We start from the raw sequence: 7,346 nt of genomic DNA, 5'->3' as shown, positions 1-7,346 counted from the left end.
TATGCGAGCGAGCCAGATAAGAGAGCGAGCCAGACAAGAGAGCAAGCGAGCGAGCCAGATATGAGAGCAAGCGAGCAAGCCAGATATGAGAGCGAGCGAGCCAGACATGAGACGGAGCGAGTAAGATATGAGAGCGAGCGAACCAGATATGCGAGCGAGCAAGCGAGCGAGGCAGATGTGAGAGCGAGCGAGCCAGATATGCGAGCGAGCCATAAAAGAGAGCGAGACAGACAAGAGAGCAAGCGAGCGAGCCAGATATGAGAGCAAGCTAGCAAGCCAGATATGAGAGCGAGCCAGATAAGAGAGCGAGCCAGACAAGAGAGCAAGCGAGCGAGCCAAATATGAGAGCAAGCGAGCCAGCTAGATGTGAGAGCGAGCGAGCCAGATATGTGAGCGAGCCAGATAAGAGAGAGAGCCAGACAAGAGAGCAAGCGAGCGAGCCAGACATGAGAGCAAGCGAGCGAGCCAGATATGAGAGCGAGCGAGCCAGATAAGAGAGCAAGCCAGACAAGAGAGCAAGCGTGCAAGTCAGATATGCTAGCGAGCAAGCCAGATAAGAGAGCGAGCCAGACAAGAGAGCAAGCGAGCGAGCCAGATATGAGAGCAAGCGAACCAGCCAGATATGAGAGCGAGCGAGCCAGATAAGAGAGCGAGCAAGACAAGAGAGAAAGCGAGCTAGCCAAATATGAGAGCAAGCCAGATATGAGAGCGAGCGGGGCCAGATATGCGAGCGAGCCAGATAAGAGAGCGAGCCAGACAAGAGAGCAAGCGAGCGAGCCAGATATGAGAACAAGCGAGCGAGCCAGATATGAGAGCAAGCGAGCGAGCCAGATATGAGAGCAAGCGAGCAAGCCAGATATGAGAGCAAGCGAGCAAGCCAGATATGAGAGCGAGCGAGCCAGACATGAGAGCGAGCGAGCCAGATATGCGAGCGAGCGAGCGAGCCAGATAAGAGAGCGAGCCAGAAAAGTGAGCAAGCGAGCGAGCCAGATGTGAGAGCAAGAGAGCCAGATATGCGAGCGAGCCATAAAAGTGAGCGAGACAGACAAGAGAGCAAGCGAGCGAGCCAGATATGAGAGCAAGCTAGCAAGGCAGATATAAGAGCGAGCCAGATAAGAAAGCGAACCAGACAAGAGAACAAGCGAGCCAGATATGAGAGCAAGGGAGCCAGCTAGATGTGAGAGCGAGCGAGCCAGGTATGAGAGCGTGCCAGATAAGAGAGCGAGCCAGACAAGAGAGCAAGCGAGAAAGCCAGATATGAGAGCGAGCGAGCCAGACATGAGAGCAAGCGAGCGAGCCAGATATGAGAGCGAGCGAGCCAGATAAGAGAGCAAGCCAGACAAGAGAGCAAGCGTGCGAGCCAGATATGCTAGCGAGCTAGCCAGATAAGAGAGCGAGCCAGACAAGAGAGCAAGCGAGCGAGCCAGATATGAGAGCAAACGAGCCAGCCAGATATGAGAGCGAGCGAGCCAGATAAGAGAGCGAGCAAGACAAGAGAGCAAGCGAGCTAGCCAGATATGAGAGCAAGCGAGCGAGCCAGATAAGAGAGCGAGCCAGACAAGAGAGCAAGCGAGCGAGCCAGATATGAGAGCAAGCGAGCGAGCCGGATATGAGAGCAAGCGAGCAAGCCAGATATGAGAGCAAGCGAGCGAGCCAGATTTGAGAGCGAGCGAGCCAGATATGCGAGCAAGCCATAAAAGAGAGCGAGACAGACAAGAGAGCAAGCGAGCGAGCCAGACATGAGAGCAAGCGAGCGAGCCAGATATGAGAGCGAGCGAGCCAGATAAGAGAGCAAGCCAGACAAGAGAGCAAGCGTGCGAGCCAGATATGCTAGCGAGCTAGCCAGATAAGAGAGCGAGCCAGACAAGAGAGCAAGCGAGCGAGCCAGATATGAGAGCAAGCGAGCCAGCCAGATATGAGAGCGAGCGAGCCAGATAAGAGAGCGAGCAAGACAAGAGAGCAAGCGAGCTAGCCAGATATGATAGCAAGCGAGCGAGCCAGATAAGAGAGCGAGCCAGACAAGAGAGCAAGCGAGCGAGCCAGATATGAGAGCAAGCGAGCGAGCCGGATATGAGAGCAAGCGAGCAAGCCAGATATGAGAGCAAGCGAGCGAGCCAGATTTGAGAGCGAGCGAGCCAGATATGCGAGCAAGCCATAAAAGAGAGCGAGACAGACAAGAGAGCAAGCGAGCGAGCCAGATATGAGAGCAAGCGAGCCAGCCAGAAATGAGAGCAAGCGAGCCAGCCAGATGTGAGAGCGAGCGAGCCAGATATGCGAGCAAGCCAGATAAGAGAGCGAGCCAGACAAGAGAGCAAGCGAGAAAGCCAGATATGAGAGCGAGAGAGCCAGACATGAGAGCAAGCGAGCGAGCCAGATATGAGAGCGATCGAGCCAGATAAGAGAGCGAGCCAGACAAGAGAGCAAGCGAGCGAGCCAGATATGAGAGCAAGCGAGCAAGCCAGATATGAGAGAGAGCCAGATAAGAGAGTGAACTAGACAAGAGAGCAAGCGAGAAAGCCAGATATGAGAGCGAGCGAGCCAGACATGAGAGCAAGCGAGCGAGCCAGATATGAGAGCGAGCGAGCCAGATAAGAGACCAAGCCAGACAAGAGAGCAAGCGTGCGAGCCAGATATGCTAGCGAGCAAGCCAGATAAGAGAGCGAGCCAGACAAGAGAGCAAGCGAGCGAGCCAGATATGAGAGCAAGCGAACCGGCCAGATATGAGAGCGAGCGAGCCAGATAAGAGAGCGAGCAAGACAAGAGAGAAAGCGAGCTAGCCAAATATGAGAGCAAGCGAGCGAGCCAGATTTGAGAGCTAGCGAGCCAGCTATGCGAGCGAGCCAGATAAGAGAGCGAGCCAGACAAGAGAGCAAGCGAGCAAGCCCGATATGAGAACAAGCCAGATAAGAGAGCGACCAGACAAGAGAGCAAGTGAGAAAGCCAGATATGAGAGCGAGCGAGCCAGACATGAGAGCAAGCGAGCGAGCCAGATATGAGAGCGATCGAGCCAGATAAGAGAGCAAGCCAGACAAGAGAGCAAGCGTGCGAGCCAGATATGAGAGCAAGCGAGCGAGCCAGATGTGAGAGCGAGACAGATAAGAGAGCAAGCCAGACAAGAGAGCAAGCGAGCGAGCCAGATATGCTAGCGAGCAAGCCAGATAAGAGAGTGAGCCAGACAAGAGAGCAAGTGAGCCAAATGTGAGAGCGAGCGAGCAAGATATGCGAGCGAGCCAGATAAGAGAGCGAGCCAGACAAGAGAGCAGCGAGCGAGCCAGATATTAGAGCAAGCGAGCAAGCCAGATGTGAGAGAGAGCGAGGCAGATAAGAGAGTGAGCCAGACAATTAAGCAAGCGAGCGAGCCAGATATGAGAGCAAGCGAGCGATCCAGATATGAGAGCGAGCCAGACATGAGAGTGAGCGAGCCAGACATGAGAACGAGCGAGCCAGATATGAGAGCAAGCGAGCGAGCCAGATATGAGAGCAAGCGAGCCAGCCAGATATGAGTGCGAGCAAGCCAGATAAGAGAGCGAGCAAGACAAGAGAGCAAGCGAGCTAGCCAGATATGAGAGCAAGCGAGCTAGCCAGATATGAGAGCAAGCGAGCGAGCCAGATTTGAGAGTGATCGAGCCAGATAAGAGAGCAAGCGTGCGAGCCAGATATGCTAGCGAGCAAGCCAGATAAGAGAGCGAGCCAGACAAAAGAGCTAGCGAGCGAGTCAGATATGAGAGCAAGCGAGCGAGCCAGATGTGAGAGCGAGACAGATAAGAGAGCAAGCCAGACAAGAGAGCAAGCGAGTGAGCCAGATATGAGAGCAAGCGAACCAGCCAGATATGAGAGCGAGCGAGCCAGATATGAGAGCGAGCAAGACAAGAGAGAAAGCGAGCTAGCCAAATATGAGAGCAAGCGAGCGAGCCAGATTTGAGAGCGAGCGAGCCAGATATGTGAGCGAGCCAGATAAGAGAGCGAGCCAGACAAGAGAGCAAGCGAGCGATCCATATATGAGAAAAAGCGAGCGAGCCAGATATGAGAGCAAGCGAGCGAGCCAGATATGAGAGCAAGCGAGCGAGCCAGATATGAGAGCAAGCGAGCAAGCCAGATATGAGAGCAAGCGAGCGAGCCCGATTTGAGAGCGAGCGAGCCAGATATGCGAGCGAGCCAGATAAGAGAGTGAGCCAGACAAGAGAGCAAGCAAGCGAGCCAGATATGACAGTAAGCGAGCGAGCCAGATATGAGAGCAAGCGAGCAAGCCAGATATGAGAGCGAGCGAGCCAAACATGAGAGCGAGCGAGCCAGATATGCGAGCGAGCGAGCCAGATAAGAGAATGACCCAGACAAGAGAGCAAGCGAGCGAGCCAGATGTGAGAGCAAGCTAGCCAGATATGCGAGCGAGCCATAAAAGAGAGCGAGACAGACAAGAGAGCAAGCGAGCGAGCCAGACATGAGAGCGAGCTAGCAAGGCAGATATAAGAGCGAGCCAGATAAGAGAGCGAGCCAGACAAGAGAGCAAGCGAGCCAGATATGAGAGCAAGCGAGCCAGCTAGATGTGAGAGCGAGCGAGCCAGATATGCGAGCGAGCCAGATAAGAGAGCGAGCCAGACAAGAGAGCAAGCGAACGAGCCAGATATGAGAGCGAGCGAGCGAGCCGGATATGAGAGCAAGCGAGCAAGCAAGATATGAGAGCAAGCGAGCGAGCCAGATTTGAGAGCGAGCAAGCCAGATATGCGAGCGAGCCATAAAAGAGAGCGAGACAGACGAGAGCAAGCGAGCGAGCCAGATATGAGAGCAAGCGAGCCAGCCAGAAATGAGAGCAAGCGAGCCAGCCAGATGTGAGAGCGAGCCAGCCAGATATGCGAGCAAGCCAGATAAGAGAGCAAGCCAGACAAGAGAGCAAGCGAGAAAGCCAGATATGAGAGCGAGCAAGCCAGATAAGAGAGAAAGCCAGACAAGAGAGCAAGCGTGCGAGCCAGATATGCTAGCGAGCTAGCCAGATAAGAGAGCGAGCCAGACAAGAGAGCAAGCGAGCGAGCCAGATATGAGAGCAAGCGAGCCAGACAGATATGAGAGCAAGCGAGCCAGATAAGAGAGCGAGCAAGACAAGAGAGCAAGCGAGCTAGCCAGATATGAGAGCAAGCGAGCGAGCCAGATTTGAGAGCGAGCGAGCCAGATATGCGAGCGAGCCAGATAAGAGAGCGAGCGAGCCGGATATGAGAGCAAGCGAGCTAGCCAGATATGAGAGCAAGCGAGCGAGCCAGATTTGAGAGCGAGCGAGCCAGATATGCGAGCGAGCCAGACAAGAGAGCAAGCGAGCGAGCCAGATATGAGAGCAAGCGAGCGAGCCGGATATGAGAGCAAGCGAGCAAGCCAGATATGAGAGCAAGCCAGCGAGCCAGATTTGAGAGCGAGTGAGCCAGATATGCGAGCGAGCCATAAAAGAGAGCGAGACAGACAAGAGAGCAAGCGAGCGAGCCAGATATGAGAGCAAGCGAGCCAGCCAGAAATGAGAGCAAGCGAGCCAGCCAGATGTGAGAGCGAGCGAGCCAGATATGCGAGCAAGCCAGATAAGAGAGCGAGCCAGACAAGAGAGCAAGCGAGCGAGCCAGATATGAGAGCGATCGAGCCAGATAAGAGAGCGAGCCAGACAAGAGAGCAAGCGAGCGAGCCAGATATGAGAGCAAGCGAGCAAGCCAGATATGAGAGAGAGCCAGATAAGAGAGTGAACTAGACAAGAGAGCAAGCGAGAAAGCCAGATATGAGAGCGAGCGAGCCAGACATGAGAGCAAGCGAGCGAGCCAGATATGAGAGCGAAAAGCCAGACATGAGAGCAAGCGAGCGAGCCAGATATGAGAGCGAGCGAGCCAGATAAGAGACCAAGCCAGACAAGAGAGCAAGCGTGCGAGCCAGATATGCTAGCGAGCAAGCCAGATAAGAGAGCGAGCCAGACAAGAGAGCAAGCGAGCGAGCCAGATATGAGAGCAAGCGAACCGGCCAGATATGAGAGCGAGCGAGCCAGATAAGAGAGCGAGCAAGACAAGAGAGAAAGCGAGCTAGCCCGATATGAGAACAAGCCAGATAAGAGAGCGACCAGACAAGAGAGCAAATGAGAAAGCCAGATATGAGAGCGAGCGAGCCAGACATGAGAGCAAGCGAGCGAGCCAGATATGAGAGCGATCGAGCCAGATAAGAGAGCAAGCCAGACAAGAGAGCAAGCGTGCGAGCCAGATATGAGAGCAAGCGAGCGAGCCAGATGTGAGAGCGAGACAGATAAGAGAGCAAGCCAGACAAGAGAGCAAGCGAGCGAGCCAGATATGCTAGCGAGCAAGCCAGATAAGAGAGTGAGCCAGACAAGAGAGCAAGTGAGCCAAATGTGAGAGCGAGCGAGCAAGATATGCGAGCGAGCCAGATAAGAGAGCGAGCCAGACAAGAGAGCAGCGAGCGAGCCAGATATTAGAGCAAGCGAGCAAGCCAGATGTGAGAGAGAGCGAGGCAGATAAGAGAGTGAGCCAGACAATTAAGCAAGCGAGCGAGCCAGATATGAGAGCAAGCGAGCGATCCAGATATGAGAGCGAGCCAGACATGAGAGTGAGCGAGCCAGACATGAGAACGAGCGAGCCAGATATGAGAGCAAGCGAGCGAGCCAGATATGAGAGCAAGCGAGCCAGCCAGATATGAGTGCGAGCAAGCCAGATAAGAGAGCGAGCAAGACAAGAGAGCAAGCGAGCTAGCCAGATATGAGAGCAAGCGAGCTAGCCAGATATGAGAGCAAGCGAGCGAGCCAGATTTGAGAGCGAGCGAGCCAGATATGCGAGCGAGTCAGATAAGAGAGCGAGCCAGACAAGAGAGCAAGCGAGCGAGCCAGATATGAGAGCAAGCGAGCCAGCCAGATATGAGAGCGAGCGAGCCAGATAAGAGAGCGAGCCAGACAAGAGAGCAAGCGAGCGAGCCAGATATGAGAGCAAGCAAGATATGGGAGAGAGCGAGCCAGACATGAGAGCGAGCGAGTAAGATATGAAAGCGAGCGAGCCAGATATGAGAGCGAACGAGCCAGAAATGAGAGCAAGCGAGCCAGCCAGATGTGAGAGCGAGCTAGCCAGATATGCGAGCAAGCCAGATAAGAGAGCGAGCCAGACAAGAGAGCAAGCGAGAAAGCCAGATATGAGAGCGAGCGAGCCAGACATGAGAGCAAGCGAGCGAGCCAGATATGAGAGCGAGCGAGCCAGATAAGAGATCAAGCCAGACAAGAGAGCAAGCGTGCGAGCCAGATATGCTAGCGAGCAAGCCAGATAAGAGAGCGAGCCAGACAAGAGAGCAAGCGAGCAAGCCAGATATGAGAGCAAGCGAGCCAGCCA

The sequence above is a fragment of the Hyla sarda genome, unplaced genomic scaffold (genome assembly GCF_029499605.1).
Source record: "Hyla sarda isolate aHylSar1 unplaced genomic scaffold, aHylSar1.hap1 scaffold_414, whole genome shotgun sequence".
NCBI lineage: Eukaryota > Metazoa > Chordata > Amphibia > Anura > Hylidae > Hyla > Hyla sarda.
This window is presented reverse-complemented; position numbering follows the sequence as displayed.